This window comes from Procambarus clarkii, chromosome 81, assembly GCF_040958095.1.
Source record: "Procambarus clarkii isolate CNS0578487 chromosome 81, FALCON_Pclarkii_2.0, whole genome shotgun sequence".
In the NCBI taxonomy this organism is placed as follows: domain Eukaryota; kingdom Metazoa; phylum Arthropoda; class Malacostraca; order Decapoda; family Cambaridae; genus Procambarus; species Procambarus clarkii.
Genome location: NC_091230.1, coordinates 13,811,380 through 13,829,343, shown reverse-complemented (window position 1 = coordinate 13,829,343; position 17,964 = coordinate 13,811,380). Strand labels below are relative to the sequence as shown.

The window sequence follows — 17,964 nt, the reverse complement described above, 5'->3', positions numbered from 1 at the left end:
TCTACACGAGTGTGGTGTCCTCGCGGTCTCTACACGAGGAGTGTGGTGTCCTCGCGGTCTCTACACGAGGAGTGTGGTGTCCTCGCGGTCTCTACACGAGGAGTGTGGTGTCCTCGCGGTCTCTACACGAGGAGTGTGGTGTCCTCGCGGTCTCTACACGACGAGTGTGGTGTCCTCGCGGTCTCTACACGACGAGTGTGGTGTCCTCGCGGTCTCTACACGACGAGTGTGGTGTCCTCGCGGTCTCTACACGACGAGTGTGGTGTCCTCGCGGTCTCTACACGACGAGTGTGGTGTCCTCGCGGTCTCTACACGACGAGTGTGGTGTCCTCGCGGTCTCTACACGACGAGTGTGGTGTCCTCGCGGTCTCTACACGACGAGTGTGGTGTCCTCGCGGTTTCTACACGAGTGGGTGGTGTCCTCGCGGTTTCTACACGAGTGGGTGGTGTCCTCGCGGTCTCTACACGAGGAGTGTGGTGTCCTCGCGGTCTCTACACGAGGAGTGTGGTGTCCTCGCGGTCTCTACACGAGTGTGGTGTCCTCGCGGTCTCTACTCGAGTGGGTGGTGTCCTCGCGGTCTCTACCCGAGTGGGTGGTGTCCTCGCGGTCTCTACCCGAGTGGGTGGTGTCCTCGCGGTCTCTACCCGAGTGGGTGGTGTCCTCGCGGTCTCTACCCGAGTGGGTGGTGTCCTCGCGGTCTCTACCCGAGTGGGTGGTGTCCTCGCGGTCTCTACCCGAGTGGGTGGTGTCCTCGCGGTCTCTACCCGAGTGGGTGGTGTCCTCGCGGTCTCTACCCGAGTGGGTGGTGTCCTCGCGGTCTCTACCCGAGTGGGTGGTGTCCTCGCGGTCTCTACCCGAGTGGGTGGTGTCCTCGCGGTCTCTACCCGAGTGGGTGGTGTCCTCGCGGTCTCTACCCGAGTGGGTGGTGTCCTCGCGGTCTCTACCCGAGTGGGTGGTGTCCTCGCGGTCTCTACCCGAGTGGGTGGTGTCCTCGCGGTCTCTACCCGAGTGGGTGGTGTCCTCGCGGTCTCTACCAGAGTGGGTGGTGTCCTCGCGGTCTCTACCCGAGTGTGTGGTGTCCTCGCGGTCTCTACCCGAGTGTGTGGTGTCCTCGCGGTCTCTACCCGAGTGTGTGGTGTCCTCGCGGTCTCTACCCGAGTGTGTGGTGTCCTCGCGGTCTCTACCCGAGTGTGTGGTGTCCTCGCGGTCTCTACCCGAGTGTGTGGTGTCCTCGCGGTCTCTACCCGAGTGTGTGGTGTCCTCGCGGTCTCTACCCGAGTGTGTGGTGTCCTCGCGGTCTCTACACGAGTGTGTGGTGTCCTCGCGGTCTCTACACGAGTGTGTGGTGTCCTCGCGGTCTCTACACGAGTGTGTGGTGTCCTCGCGGTCTCTACACGAGTGTGTGGTGTCCTCGCGGTCTCTACACGAGTGTGTGGTGTCCTCGCGGTCTCTACACGAGTGTGTGGTGTCCTCGCGGTCTCTACACGAGTGTGTGGTGTCCTCGCGGTCTCTACACGAGTGTGTGGTGTCCTCGCGGTCTCTACACGAGTGTGTGGTGTCCTCGCGGTCTCTACACGAGTGTGTGGTGTCCTCGCGGTCTCTACACGAGTGTGTGGTGTCCTCGCGGTCTCTACACGAGTGTGTGGTGTCCTCGCGGTCTCTACACGAGTGTGTGGTGTCCTCGCGGTCTCTACACGAGTGTGTGGTGTCCTCGCGGTCTCTACACGAGTGTGTGGTGTCCTCGCGGTCTCTACACGAGTGTGTGGTGTCCTCGCGGTCTCTACACGAGTGTGTGGTGTCCTCGCGGTCTCTACACGAGTGTGTGGTGTCCTCGCGGTCTCTACACGAGTGTGTGGTGTCCTCGTGGTCTCTACACGAGTGTGTGGTGTCCTCGTGGTCTCTACACCAGTGTGGTGTCCATTTTATGATGTTAATTTTTGTAGGCCTACTTAACCAATGACAATTCAGTTGGATGAACTTTGTACCAGAGTTACGAAGAGGTTAATAATTAAATATGGGATATATTAATTTATCTGACCTCTATTTATATGGGGGGGCCTGACGGCTGAATGGACAGCGCTCGGGATTCATAGTTCTGTGGTCCGGAGATCGATGTCCGGCGATGGCGAAAACGAATAGGCAGAGTTTCCTTTACCGTGATGCAACTGTTCACCTAGCAGTAAATAGGTACCTAGGAGTTAGACAGCTGCTACGGTCTACTTCCTGGGTGTGTGGAAAAAAAAAGTTGATTGACAGTTGGTTGAGAGGCGGGGCGAAAGAGCCAGAGCTCAACTCCTGCAAGCACAACTAGGTGAATATATACACACACGCACACAGAGAGCCGGCCGGCCGAGCGGACAGCACGCTGGACACGTGATCCTGTTGTCCCGCGTTCGATCCCAGGCGCCGGCGAGAAACGATGGGCAGAGTTTCTTTCGCCCTATGCCCCTGTTACCTAGCAGTAAATATGTACCTGGGAGTTAGTCAGCTGCCACGGGCTGCTTCCTCGGGCGTGTGTCCACACCCACACTCCCACATAAGTCAGTGTGTGTGTGTGTGTGTGTGTAAAAAATAGTAGTAGTAGAAACAGTTGATTGACAGTTGAGAGGCGGGCCGAAAGAGCAGAGCTCAACCCCCGCAAGTACAACTAGGTGAACACTGACACACACAAAGGGACAAAGGGTTAAATCAAGGACTCTAGCATGTCTTTTATTTTTGATCTTCACATAAGAGGATGACACACTCCAATGTTAATTTTTTATTTTATATGACCTGATGCTAACAACTGTTTCGTTGGTTCTGTCAACATCTTCAAAGGCAAAGGTGATCTGTAGAGACGTTCATCACACCCCCGCCCACATGACACCCCCACCCACACCCCCAGCCACACCCACATCACCCACCTCGCCCTCCCCCCCACCTGGCAGTCTCCCCCACAGCCCCACCTGGTCGTAAATCTGGCACTGAGTGATGTTTGACTGGTGTGACCCCCAGAGCCACACATACTGGGGTCGTCCTCCATTGATGGCCCGGGCCGCCCAGGGCCGCCCAGGGCCCGCTGGGGCATCATAAGGACCACGGCGGCCAACTGCTGGTAATGGACCTCATCCTCTGGTCGGTAGCACCTCCCTCAGCACCCTCCTCCCGTGCTCTCTCTCCCCCACTCCCACACTGTCAGTGTTCTCTCTCTCCCACACTCCCACACTGTCAGTGTTCTCTCCCACACTCCCACACTGTCAGTGTTCTCTCCCACACTCCCACACTGTCAGTGTTCTCTCTCCCACACTCCCACACTGTCAGTGTTCTCTCCCACACTCCCACACTGTCAGTGTTCTCTCTCCCCACTCCCACACTGTCAGTGTTCTCTCTCCCCACTCCCACACTGTCAGTGTTCTCAAATGTTTACACACATGTAAATCAGGTGTTACAGTGGGTAACCTCAAGGTAACGGTGACACTTAATGTACTAATGAACAAATCCACAAGGGTCGTGACGAGGGTTCGAACCTAGGTCGGAGAGGATCCCAGACGCTGCCTTAATCGACTGAGCTATGTTGTGTTCATTTGATGCATCACGCTATTGTGATTTCTGTCTTTAATGTACTATATTGTAATCCGGACTATAAAGTGAAAGTACCAAATTCTATTGTGTATTGCGTGAGTGTAGGCTGGTGCACATAGAGGTACTACCTGTATACATGGTGTCAGCAAGGCGGACAGCCCGCCTGCTTTCATACCTCTCACTGTATTTCCCACTTCTATACTTCCCTTCACCTATGCCTCTCATTCCTATTTACCCCCCCCCCAAAAAAAAAAATATATGAGGAAGGGTGAGTTAGGGAAGACTAAGCCAGTTATAATCTATCCTAAATGTTTCTCTCTCTCTCTCTTCATCATTGATGAAGATGACGAGTCACAGAGCCATTGTTGATGGAAGCTTGTGTATAGAGTATATTTATGAAGGAGCCATAGCCATCGTGCGGGTGTTGGTGAAGTCGTGTGTATGGGGCCCAGGAGCTGAGGCAACCTCGTGACGCCCGCTCCAGTTATCCTCCTATTGGAACCCGTCGCTGTTCATTATTTCTAGAGTACCTTTGTTTGTGGTGGCGGAGCTGATTGGTCAGTTGTTGAGCGACACTATAGTAGGCCCGTGTCACCTGGGGGGGGGGGAGGTGACAACCATAGTGCCAACATAGTGGCGTGGCTCGCGGCACCTTCCACACGACGCAACATATTAATTACAGCAGGTGGGAAGGGATGAATTTGTGGTGGTGTTAGGAGGGGCCCCCCCCTCCCGGCCTGAAGGGGGGGGGGGGGACGGCCTTAAGCCTAACTCCGCGTGTCCCCTGCACCACATTGTCTCATTATCACATCTTTTTTAACACCAGGAAAAACTTTAGTGTTGTTGTTTTATTGTCAAGTTTCCCCTTGATACAATGGCACGTTGTCCTTCACTAATGCGTATTGCTGCTGCGCGCGCACGCACTCACACACACACACACACACACACACGTGTGTACTCACCTATTTGTGTCTACAGGATCGAGCATTGACTCTTGGATCCCGCCTTTCGAGCATCGGTTTACAGCAATGACTCCTGTCCCATTTCCCTATCATACCTGGTTTTAAAATTATGAATAGTAATTGCTTCCACAACCTGTTCCTTAAGTGCATTCCATTTTCCCAATACTCTCACGCTAAAAGAAAACTTCCTAACATCTCTGTGACTCGTCTGAGTTTCCAGCTTCCATCCATGTCCCCTCGTTCTGTTACTATTCCGTGTGAACATTTCGTCTGTCCACTCTGTCAATCCCCCTAAGTATTTTATACGTTCCTATCATATCCCCCCTCTCCCTTCTCTTTTCTCGTGTCGTAAGGCACAGTTCCTTCAGGCGCTCTTCATACCCCATCCCTCGTAACACTGGGACGCAAGATAACGTAAGATTTTAATGGTTGACGAATGTTAATCTTCTTGTTTGATAAGCTGTTTACTTGTGACAGTTAAGCAAGTCCCAGCTGTACTCACCTAATTGTGCTTGCGGGGGTTTAGCTCTGGCTCTTTGGTCCCGCCTCTCAACCGTCAATCAACAGGTGTACAGGTTCCTGAGCCTACTGGGCTCTATCATATCTACACTTGAAACTGTGTATGGAGTCAGCCTCCACCACATCACTGCCTAATGCATTCCATTTGTCAACCACTCTGACACTAAAAAAGTTCTTTCTAATATCTCTGTGGCTCATTTGGGCGCTCAGTTTCCACCTGTGTCCCCTTGTGCCCCTTGTGTTAAATAGCCCGTCTTTATCTACCCTATCAATTCCCTTGAGAATCTTGAATGTGGGGATTATGTCCCCTCCAACTCTTCTGTCTCCCAGTGACGTGAGGTTTAATTCCCGCAGTCTCTCCTCGTACCTCATACCCCTCAGTTCGGGTACTAGTCTGGTGACAAACCTTTGAACCTTTGCGTGTGTGTATGAATGAATACATGAAAATTGTATATTATAGAGTACTGAAAACAACAAAGGAAAAATACCTTAGAAGACACATTCCCGATTTAAGCGTTTATGAAAAGTGTCAAGTGTTCAGTATTGACTGACCGACGCTAACTGGACTATGGCACTCCCACACACCCCAAGCGTTAGTTTGCAAAGTTGGGTAACAGTAAAGCCAAGCGTCTGGCCTCTTTCTTTGGACAGACATTCTATATATTCTAAATAAAAAAAAAATTATATATATATATATATATATATATATATATATATATATATATATATATATATATATAATTTTCTATGCGGTATGAGTACAATACAAATTGTATGTACATTGATATATATTTGTACAAGGGGAGTGATGAAGCGTTGTTAGGTGTTGTCTCGTGTTATAATAGTTCAACACTATTCATGTCTCTGTTTTAAAGTGAGAGGAGAATTGTACCGTAAACCGTGAGTGTTCTCTAGTGAATCCATGACGTGTTGCTGAATAAATTATGTGTCGCGCTGGGTCAGTATTGTTGAATATTTGATGAGTTCTGTCCTATTATGAGTATCTGGGAATTTTCATTATCTGATGTATTCACCTAGTTGTGCTTACGGGGGTCGAGCTCTGCTCTTTTGGTCCGCCTCAACTGTCAATCGACTTACTATTCCCCCCCCCCCCCCCCTCCACACCCACACGAAGCAGCCCCTAACAGCTGTAATTCCCAGGTACCTATTTACTGCTAGGTAACAGGGGCATCAGGGTGAAAACTCTGTCCATTTTTTTCTCACCAGCGCTGGGAATCGAACCCGGGCCTTAGGGTTATGAGTCCCGCGCACTGTCCACTCAGCTTCACTCCTGATGTAGACCTGACCAAATGTAAACTGTGGGAACAAAATTATTCGCACACCCTCCGTCACTATGAGTGCGAAAAGATACAGGAATTCAGAAATTATTTTATAAGAAGTGTTCATGAGATGTGTAAATATTTCATTCAAAATGATCCGCTACCAGAAATCTTAGCCAAATATCACAAAATATCAATAGCTAATTATTGCTTTTATTAATCATTCTAAAAAACAATGGTATGATTTATCGTTGCACGTGTAATTACCTAAGTGTAATTACCTAAATGTTACAGGATGAGAGCTACGCTCGTGGTGTCCCGTCTTCCCAGCATTCTGTCATATAATGCTTTTTATTTTATTATATGTTCACACAATGTGTGAACACGTGTTGTTGTTGTTTATGTACTCTGCTAGAAGTGCTGGCACGGTCGTACGTTAGCGTCTGAGCTCCGCCTCTCTTCCATTAAGTGGCAAATTAATCACCGACGTCTCATTTGTATTTTCGTTAAAAAATTATTGAATTTGTCCATACAATATCTTCCAATTGTTTGAATATGCTCTTGGTACGCCCCTACGCGTGTCTCTTGTGCTCTATCATCTTATACCGCATCCACGATTCAATCATTTTTCATATATGTAAATTCTAGTTTTCTTATATTTACAATTTTAAATAAATAAGATCAATAAACCTCGATAACATTCAATTCAGTTGTACTTTGGGAGCCTCGAACGCAGGACGACAGACGCGGAAGACCGTAGTTCTACCAACTAGGCTACTCAACACCCACAATAGGAGGAGGATCAAGAGTTACGTAATTGGTATCCAATTGAGAGACAAGAGGCAGGCAGACATATAGCGAGAGTGACTGGGACCGAGACTCAGAAGGGAGGCATGTGTACACACACACCCCTTGCCTTATGTTATAGGTTATCTTGAGATGATTTCGGGGCTTTAGTGTCCCCGCGGCCCGGTCCTCGACCAGACCTCCACCCCCCAGGAAGCAGCCCGTGACAGCTGACTAAAGATGTTCACTATCGTGACAAAACATTTCTAATATATGCAGGCGATGAGTCGCAATGACGTACCTAAAGTAAGTTGACCAGACCACACTAGAAGGTGAAGGGACGACGACGTTTCGGTCCGTCCTGGACCATTCTCAAGATAGACTTGAGAATGGTCCAGGACGGACCGAAACGTCGTCGTCCCTTCTCCTTCTAGTGTGTGGTCTGCTCAATTTATAATATACGTGGCTAATTTAGGCGCTTTGTTTCCATATGTACCGTTTTTTTCCGTGTACTTTTATACTAATATTCTTTTCTTGTCCGTCTTGTCTATTCCTGTAAGTATTGGTACGTGGTAATCATGACTCCCTTGTTTCTTGTCTCCGAGTGACAAAGTTTAGCAGCTTTAGTCTTTCCTCGTAACTCATACCTCTCGACTGTGGTATTAGTCTGGTACCATAAATCTGAACCTTGTGTATGTATTCACCTAGTTGTGCTTGCGAGGATTGAGCTTCAGGTCTTTAGTCCCGCCTCACAACTACCAATCTACTGATGTACAGGTTCCTGAGCTTATTGATCACTATCATATCTACCTTTGAACCTACCATGGGTGCGTGTCTGTCCTTGTATTGACATGTGTCGATAGATAATTAAACAGCGCCGATTAAAGCCACAAGCTAATACCAAAAATCCTGTTCATGTTATCCGGATGTTGTAAACATCACAATACCTGGCAATTCATCTTTAGTCTTTGTAATGTAACATTTGTGGGGCGAGGTGGTGCGTGGCGCCACTTTACAGAAAGGGTAGTAAAGCTGATGCAAACAATTATAGACCAATTAACGGTAGTTGACATGTAACCACCACCTGTGGAGCAGCCCAACACAGGCACCTGTAGTGATAACCATTGACAACCAACGAGGTCTCTTGTGTCACATGTTCATGTCAGGGAGTAACTCTCCCGAGCCAGCCAGGGCCGTGGTCAGGTGCAGCACCTGGCTGGGGGTCACTGCCTTTATCAACATCTCCACAGCCTCGGGGAATAACAACCAAGATAAAAATACTTGGTCTGTATTCTTTAATAATAAATAAAATAAATAAAAACAGTTAACAAATCCACAAGGGCCGTGACGAGGATTCGTACCTGGGTCCGGGAGCATCCCAGACATTGCCTTAATCGACTAAGCTACGACGGGGTTAAAAACAGTTGTAACCCAAGTTCTACTGAACTTAATGGATCACGGCCCTTGTGGATTTGTTCATTTGATGCATCACGTTAGTGAGATCTCCGTGTGTAAAAACACAGTAGTATGTACAGTATGTGTACATGTCAATTCACTGCCGTTACTAGTCAATGTACCAATAAAGTACCGCTGTCACCGGTACCAATAAAGTTTCTTAATCACTATATTTCTGCACTATTCCAAGGTCGACAAACTTCACGTATATCTCACAAACGGCTCCTTCACACGCCAATCCAACACACTGTACATGTCTTTCCCTGGCGCCTCTCTCTAAAAAAACCACTACGGGCTCACCATAGCCCGTGCTACTTGGAACTTTGTTCCAGGTAGCGAATCTTTAACAACAACAACCTCTCTCAAACGCCAGGGACGCCGAGTAAACCAAACCAACACACTGCTCTTCAGCTGGGGAGCACTTCTTTAGTCGTATATATCTGTGGACCACCAGCCTGGTAGTGATATTATGGTCGCTGGAGTGAGTGGAATACTGACTCCACCCACCTGTCGTGGTGTGCTTATTTCCTCGCTCACCGACTCTGATTGGCTCTCGTTTCCCGCCACCAGACGAGCAGTGCTGGACCAACGACACCAACGGTCGTCATCCTCGTTACCTTCTGCAATAGTTTAACCGCGTTTTAAAATTAATTCACAATTTATATCTTAATTTGGGTGCGCTGAATATTCACGTATTTGCGGCATTCCGAAACATGTCGCAGTCACAAGTCTTTGAAATAGTGTTAAGAAGTAAGATCACAAAACACAGGGAATCAGGGCGTCTACATAACCCTGGTCAACATGGGGTTCAGAACAAGGCGCTCCTGCCTCTCACAATTGCTGGACCACTATGACATGGCCTTAGCTGCCATGAAAGACAAGCAAAACGCAACACATATACACAGATTTCGCTAATGCTTTCTACAGATGTGACCATGGTCTTATTACACACAAAATGCGCACAAAAAGAATTACTGGTAGAGTAGGGAGATGGACCTGTAACTTTCTAACAAACAGAACCCAGAGTGTAATAGTTACAACTCAGAATGTTTGGTAATATGTTTATTGTTTGTGATGTGTGTCTATGTATGTATTAACACGATGTACTGAACGGGGTGAGAATAGCTTGAGCTACCTCATCCCTTTGTGTGTATTTTACCTCAATAAACTTATTTCAAGTTCAATAGTTACAAAGTAAAATCTAAATCATCCACCTTGAAAAGCTCAGTCCCCCAAGGTACCGTACTTTCTCCTCATCCTCATATCAGACTTAGACATGGACACAAACTATAGTACCATATCATCTTTTGCAGATGACACTAGGATTTTTTATGAGTAGACAATATAGAGGACACAGCAAACGTCCAATCTGATATTCATCAAGTCTTTCAATGGGCCATGATGTTTAATGAGGATAAGTTCCAATTACTGCACTATAGAAAACATTAAAACAGAAACCACATATCAAACAGTCAAACCATACCATTTACAGAAAACAAAAATGTAAAAGATTTAGAAGTAATCATGTCGGAAGACTTTTTTAAAGAACGTTTTAAAGAACACAACAGTTGCTGTCACAACTGCGAGAAATATGACATGTTGAATAACAAGAGCCTTCCAAACAAGAGATGCCATTCAATTGATACTTTTTAAGACAATAATGCTCTCTAGAATGGAATATTGTTTCACACTAACAGCCCCATTCAAAGCTGGAGAAATTGTTGACCTGGAGAGCGTGCAAAGATCTTTTACCGCTAGAATCGACTCATTAAAACATCTAAAGTATTGGGACGGCCTAAAATATTTAAATCTGTATTCATTAGAGTACAGGTAGGAGAGAGACAAAATAATTTATACTTAGAAAATATTAGGACTGGTTCCAAACCTGCACACAGATATAACACCACATGAGACCAGGAGGCATGGCAGGAAGTGCAAATTAGCCCTATTTTGAGGTGTAATAGGTACACTGAGAGAACTCTTATCAACAGCAGACCCAAGACTTTTCACAATTCTCCCTCTAAACATGATAGGCATATGTGGAAGCTTCTTCGCATTGTTCAAAATAGAACTTGATAAACACCCCCGTCAGGATACCTGATCAAGTAGACTGGTCCATACGTGAGGCTGCGTGCAGCCTCGTCCAACAGTCAGGCTGACAAGACCAGCAAGCAGGAAGCCTGGTCAGAGACCGGGCTGCTGTGTTTGATAACGGCCTCGTTGACCGAGGATCAACGAGGGACGTTAATCCTTAGTACCAACGCAAGGTAAAGAAGGAAGGAGCGAAGTGTCACATGTAGTAGCGTTGTTTAGGGTGCGGGGAAGTGTTGAGTGGTAAGTATTGGTACTTTGTGTGTTGTCGGGTAGGGTGACGGAGCTTAGTGAAGTATTGCCGGGTACAGTTTGGGACGGTCGTGGGAGGACCCTGCTGCCTAGTGTTCCGAGGGAGGGCATTGCCTGGTGCTATGGCTAAATGCCTGGTTGGTGTGGGGGTGGCGGTAAGAATAAGGGCTTAAACATAACGTTATTGTGGGGGTGTGGGGGGAGGTGATAGATGCTGTGCTTGGGGGTGTAGGGATATTGGGTGGAGGAGCGCCAGAAAGAAAACGAGTATGCGTGGAGCTCATAGCGAGGCGAGGCGTGAGCGAGGGTGGGTGTGTGCGTGTGTGACTCGCTGGCTGGTGTTAGTGAGCAAGCTGGAGCAGTCGAGGTTGCTCACCTGTGGCTCTTGGTCACTACTGTTTGACACACTCCTCCACTAGGAGCCTGTGCTTACTGCTACCATCATTCTCATATCGAGCCCTACACCTCTTGTGTAACTAGTGTTTACGTCCTGTCAGCTGTTGCGGTGGTGTACTATATGCGACCATCAGCTTTAAGCGGATCATACTTCCCTCCGTGCTACGGCATATTCGCACACTCCTGCTTTTTTTCCACGTGTGGATATTTTTGGTGTAAAAGTGGTGTAAGACGCTGTAAACCGTCAGTTTACCCAGCTGTTGACACGGTGATAACCTGCCTCCTCCACTCCCACCAACCTCTAGTTGACAAAAATTCCATTGTTGCCATCTTTTAGAAGTGTTGTGTTCTGGGACTAAAGTAGATCCAGCTGGCCAGGGATTATGTACTCCCATAAATAACTGTTCTCTACTGTTACGTTATCTACTGTTACGTTTGTTCTGCATTTTCGAGACGGTTGAAGAAAAATACGAAATATTAAAGAAACCAGAAAATGTTTGCAAGCAGATATTCCTGTGATATTCACCCATTATTTTCGTGTGATTTATAACAGAAAAGTCAAAGTTGTCGATGATTGGCGGATGCCCGGTAAACTGGGGTGGCAAACTGTGATCCACCCATCCGGGGCCAGCGTAAAGTTGCAAGTGTATGAGAAAATAAGTTTGTGGCTACGATAAGGCTTAGTGGTGTGGCGTCCTTGGCTCGTCTCACACTACCTTGAGAACACGTGCAGCAGGTATGGTTTAATTGTAATTTCGTTCCAGTTTAGTTTATTCATTATGCACCTCATACCCATCGGTGAGTGATAAAGATTTCAGAGGCGCATAATGGGCTCAGGAACTGAATTCCAAAGTCCTTTTAGCTAAGTTCAAAGTTTGATAAGACAGTTACACGGTTTATTCAAATATACATCAAAGGCCTATTCAGTTTTTATATAACTTCAACCTATGGTTTATATGCAAGACGTTATGTTGGGGTTCTCTGGGATCGAGTGAGAGTTGAGTGGATCATAGTGGAGTTTACATAGTGCTCTCGAAGTTCATCAGTATTCATTTAATTAAGCAAGTTACAGCATTGATTAACTAGTTACAGAGTATTACGTATGCGCCAGCAGCCTATTCACGCTTGTAGAGTTTAGCTTAATAAATTGCATAATATTGAGATATTGTACCGCAATGTTATTGAAGGAAAACTGTTTACATTTGTGGTGAACTAGTTGGGCTTAGATTTTGCCACAGTTGAGGTAGTAATGTAATAAGACTGTTGAGGTAAACGTTACGATACATGGACTTTAAACTAGCAAGCAAGAGAGTTCAAATGCTCTCAATGTGTCTGTTGTGTTTACCATGTCAAGTGTGTGTGAGATGCAATAATCTCTCAATAATTACTGGAAAAGGAGAATATTCCAGAGAACTGTGATGCGCATCTCTGGTAATGTCTACCTTCTTCATTATCTTTATACATAATTATTTTTTATTGTGATGAATTCTTTGAAGTTGAGTAAAAGTAGTATTTCAGTGTTGTTGTTATTGACAACTAGAACGATAAATTTTCGTAGCTTTTATGTAGACTATTATATGGTAATTTTCATTAGGGAAATGGTCTACGTATCAACACTGGAGAAAAGTATCTACCTCTCTACATCATAGCTACTCTTTAAACTAACCTAACAGGCCAAAGTAATGTATCTTATCCTAACCCAACTTAACAAAAATAACATTATATTATGTTTTATATAGTATGGATGTGTGAGGTGACTGACGTCATGATGTGCATGATGTTCAAATTCTAGACCCTACTGGTACTAGGCTGTCGTCTCGTCTAAAATATTCTGCTTGTTTACTTACAGTTCATTTAGAACTGGGCACGACGTACACCTCCCAGACGTCATACATGACGTTTATCTCCTTACGTCTTGCTCCTCCTTACTACATTGTTTACATACACGTATTGGTGCCATAATTTTGGTAATGGTAATATAAATTTGATAAGTTTAATGGATATAATGGGTATAAATTGGATAAGTTTAGATTTAGGAAAGACTTGGGTAAATACTGGCTCGGTAACAGGGTTGTTGATTTGTGGAACCAATTACCGCGTAACGTGGTGGAGGTGGGGTCTCTCGATTGTTTCAAGCGTTGGTTGGACATGTATATGAGTGGGATTGGGTGGTTATAGATAGGAGCTGCCTCGTATGGGCCAATAGGCCTTCTGCAGTTACCTTTGTTCTTATGTTCTTAATATATTGTACGAGAACCTATTCTTGTAAAAGGCAGAATGTACGAAGACTGAGTATCATAGTGATGGTGAATATACCGTAGAACAGCATCCCGATCTATCCAGGTGGGATGTTGTAGAGGATAGCTTAGTTTGCAGGCGATTAGTCACAATAACGTGGCTGAAGTATGTTGACCAGACCACACACTAGAAGGTGAAGGGACGACGACGTTTCGGTCCGTCCTGGACCATTCTCAAGTCGATCGACTTGAGAAAGGTCCAGGACGGACCGAAACGTCGTCGTCCCTTCACCTTCTAGTGTGTGGTCTGGTCAACATAGCTTAGTTCATCACAGGTAACCTCGTCATGGACAGAAAGATGTTCTGTTATCTGTGTTCCTGAGAGTTGCCACATACTACAACTCATGTTGTAGTATGATCACAAGAGTGTGTTGCCACATACTCTTGTGATAGACGAGAATAACTGTCCATTAGAAAGGCGGTAAAATAAGGAGGGTTTGGCCATAGGATGTTGACAGTAATGTTCCTACCGGGAATAAACAAATTAAAAGGCATTTGAATTGTTGATGGCTAACAACTCCCGTGGGGAGTAGACCAACTCCCAGAACCTCATACAAGTATCATCCGGGTTACACACTTGTGCTTGTGTCAACCCCAAGTGTAACTTGTGACGACGCTGACTCTCCTTGTGCAGGAACTCACCGTGGAAGAAAATGCAGAATAGAACCAGTGAAGAGCAGAGGTGCCATAGGCACAATCAGAGAACACTGTATAAACATCAGAGGTCCACGGTTGTTCAACGTCCTCCCAGCGAGCATAAGAAATATTGCCGGAACAACCGTGGACATTTTCAAGAGGAAATTAGATTTATTCCTCCAAGGAGTGCCGGACCAACCGGGCTGTGGTGGGTATGTGGCCCTGCGGGCCGCTCCAAGCAACAGCCTGGTGGACCAAACTCTCACAAGTCAAGCCTGGCCTCGGGCCGGGCTTGGGGAGTAGAAGAACTCCCAAAACCCCATCAACCAGGTAGTCGAGCCCAGTATACCGTAATTTTTACTACTGACTTTTTCGGACTTTGAGTTTGTGTGATTTCTCTCATCAGGTCTGAATGTTTAGTGTACCAAGGTCTAGTTCAATAAAATGTTGTGTTGCATGCCGAGTTAGCTGCTGTGCGTGTGTTATGATTGGTTATGCTTGTGGGATGGTATCCAAGATGAGACACTATGAACCCTTCTCTGCAGCCAGCAAGCATTTGCTGGTATTAACTTCCTACTGTCTTATGTTTGAGAAATTGAGTGCTTGAAGACCTGAGCTTTAATAGCACAAAGCCATTCCTTGTCATGTATTTTTTAAAGTTGTAGGCAATTGTAGTAGAGCGTGTGAGAGAGAGAGAGTACTCCACGTGTAAACTGTGTGAGCAGGAAGGGTCATACTCTCCAGCACTCTTATTGAATCTCCAGTCATGAGATAGTGGTAAGCTATCCAAGTTTGTGGTGACTAACAGACACCAGGATACTCCGGTAATATAAACCATCCTGCCAGATGGGGATCTTTACGGGCTATTCATGCCCGTGCCACCTCTTGAGTGGCTTAATCTTTATCAATCAATCAATGGGGATCTAAGTGTTCCACCTGCAGGTATACACCTCTGCAACCCTTCCTCTTCTTCAACAGAGTAGCCGCATAAATTCCCATGTATCTATGTTAATGGAAAAATATGATAATTTTACCAACCTTTGTCTCCTACCATGTCAAGAATTTAATGATTTTTGTAATGTGCTCTATTTTAAATTAGTATCAGTGTGTTAGGAGAGGACGGTCGGGGCAGTTGTGACGGATACATGGACAGTTTGAGAGAGAATAGTCATGAAGTACGGGCATGTAGTCAGAGTAGCCTACAAGCACCACCAGGTGGTGGTGATGGTGATGGTGGTAGTGATGGTAGTGGTGATGGTGGTGGTGGTGGTGGTGGTGGTGGTGGTAGTGGTGATGGTGGTGGTGGTGGTGGTAGTGGTGATGGTGGTGGTGGTAGTGGTGATGGTGGTGGTGGTGGTAGTGGTGATGGTGGTAGTGGTGGTGGTGATGGTGGTAGTGGTGGTGGTGATGGTGGTAGTGGTGGTGGTGGTGGTGGTAGTGGTGATGGTGGTAGTGGTGGTGGTGATGGTGGTAGTGGTGGTGGTGGTGGTGGTAGTGGTGATGGTGGTAGTGGTGGTGGTGATGGTGGTAGTGGTGGTGATGGTGGTAGTGGTGGTAGTGGTGATGGTGGTGGTGGTAGTGGTGATGGTGGTGGTAGTGGTGGTGATGGTGGTAGTGGTGGTGGTGGTGATGGTGGTGGTAGTGGTGGTGATGGTGGTAGTAGTGGTGATGGTGGTAGTGGTGATGGTGGTGGTGGTGGTAGTGGTGATGGTGGTGGTAGTGGTGGTGATGGTGGTAGTAGTGGTAGTAGTGGTGGTGGTGGTAATAGTGATCCCCGGGGCTCCGCACATATTGCCAATTGCAGGGTGGTGGTGTCGGCTCCTCGCACCGGGAGTATCGATCATCTTCCCATGTTTGCATTCCTTAATGCTCGTTCCCATCCCATGTCTCAGCCACCAGTCTTCACAGTAACTCTCAGGCTGTAGCATCCCAGCTATACTCCCACCAAAATCACCCGCCCCCCCCCATCCCCTCCCATACCTCAGTTATATCTTCCTTTTCTCTTCCATCTCTCTCTCTTGGAAAAAAAAACATTAAAATAAGGACTTCTAATATAAAAAACCAGTCTGTAAGTGCAAAAATGATCAGTTTTCATAGCTAGAAGCTTCGTTGTCACAAATGCTTCATAACACACTTTTAAAGTTTGTAAACTAATGTTGGAAATATAAGCAAACGTCAGGGAGTTTGAGTCTTAATAAATAAACCTATTTTCTCGTAATAAAACTTAACACAGAGTGACTGAGGGAGGGAACTATCAGGGGGGAAAGCACCAAGCCATGACGACTATATATCACTGGGAAAGGGTCAGGATAAGGATTTGGGATGGGACGGGGGGAAGGAATGGTGCCCAACCACTTGGACGGTCGGGAATTGAACGCTGACCCTGCATGAAGCAGACCATCGCTCTACCGTCCACCCCAAGTGGATGGAGCGCAAATTCTATAAAATTTACGAACTTGTAACTTTATTATTAATTAAGTTTGATAAGATCTCTCTTGAGATCTTGAGATGATTTCGGGGCTTTAGTGTCCCCGCGGCCCGGTCCTGGACCAGGCCTCCACCCCCAGGAAGCAGCCCGTGACAGCTGACTAACACCCAGGTACCTATTTTACTGCTAGGTAACAGGGGCATAGTGTGAAAGAAACTCTGCCCAATGTTTCTCGCCGGCACCTGGGATCGAACCCAGGACCACAGGATCACAAGTCCAGCGTGCTGTCTGCTCGGCCGACCGGCTCCCTATAGATGATCTAAGCAAGGAACTACTTTATATTTTAAGGGAGGACCATTACTGACGGGAGGAAGCTTCACTACACCGTCGAAGAGGTTGTCAAAACCAACCTTTTAGGAAAACGAATATTATCAGGAAATGTATTGTATTTATATACAATTTCCCTCCGCACCAGTTGTGCTCCTTTATAACCTTGTAGGAGGAAACTTTAAAGAGGTCGCGAGTGTGGTAGTGAGCCGGATAGTTCCGTAGTCCCATGTACTGGTAGTGAGCCGGATAGTTCTGTAGTCCCATGTACTGGTAGTGAGCCGGATAGTTCCGTAGTCCCATGTACTGGTAGTGAGCCGGATAGTTCCGTAGTCCCATGTACTGGTAGTGAGCCGGATAGTTCTGTAGTCCCATGTACTGGTAGTGAGCCGGATAGTTCCGTAGTCCCATGTACTGGTAGTGAGCCGGATAGTTCCGTAGTCCCATGTACTGGTAGTGAGCCGGATAGTTCTGTAGTCCCATGTACTGGTAGTGAGCCGGATAGTTCCGTAGTCCCATGTACTGGTAGTGAGCCGGATAGTTCCGTAGTCCCATGTACTGGTAGTGAGCCGGATAGTTCTGTAGTCCCATGTACTGGTAGTGAGCCGGATAGCTCCGTAGTCCCATGTACTGATAGTGAGCCGGATAGTTCCGTAGTCCCATGTACTGGTAGTGAGCCGGATAGTTCCGTAGTCCCATATACTGATAGTGAGCCGGATAGTTCCGTAGTCCCATATACTGGTAGTGAGCCGGATAGTTCCGTAGTCCCATATACTGGTAGTGAGCCGGATAGTTCCGTAGTCCCATGTTAAGTAACACTGGCTCCTTCATTTGTCTAAACGCAACACTTGACAAAGCTGTCAAGTCTTTGACAGCTTTGGTTACATTTATTAAACAGTTTACAAGCATGAAAACTTGCCAATCAACTGTTGTTATTGTTATAAACAGCCTCCTGGTGCTTCGGAACTCATTA

General features: G+C 46.7%; 1 protein-coding gene across 8 annotated transcripts in view; it reads left to right on the top strand.

The window, feature by feature from the left end:
- The window catches only part of ZnT63C (zinc transporter 63C), a 122,629-nt gene that overhangs the window by 23,817 nt on the left and 80,848 nt on the right, over positions 1-17,964 (top strand). For 3 of the 8 annotated variants that reach the window (XM_069315151.1, XM_069315153.1, XM_069315157.1), the window contains exon 1: positions 11,183-12,039. The exons of the other annotated variants lie outside the window; for them this stretch is intronic. The gene's annotated coding sequence lies outside the window, so the exon portion shown is untranslated. Of the gene's footprint in view, positions 1-11,182; positions 12,040-17,964 lie in introns of those variants that run through there. 8 annotated transcript variants of the gene reach the window in all.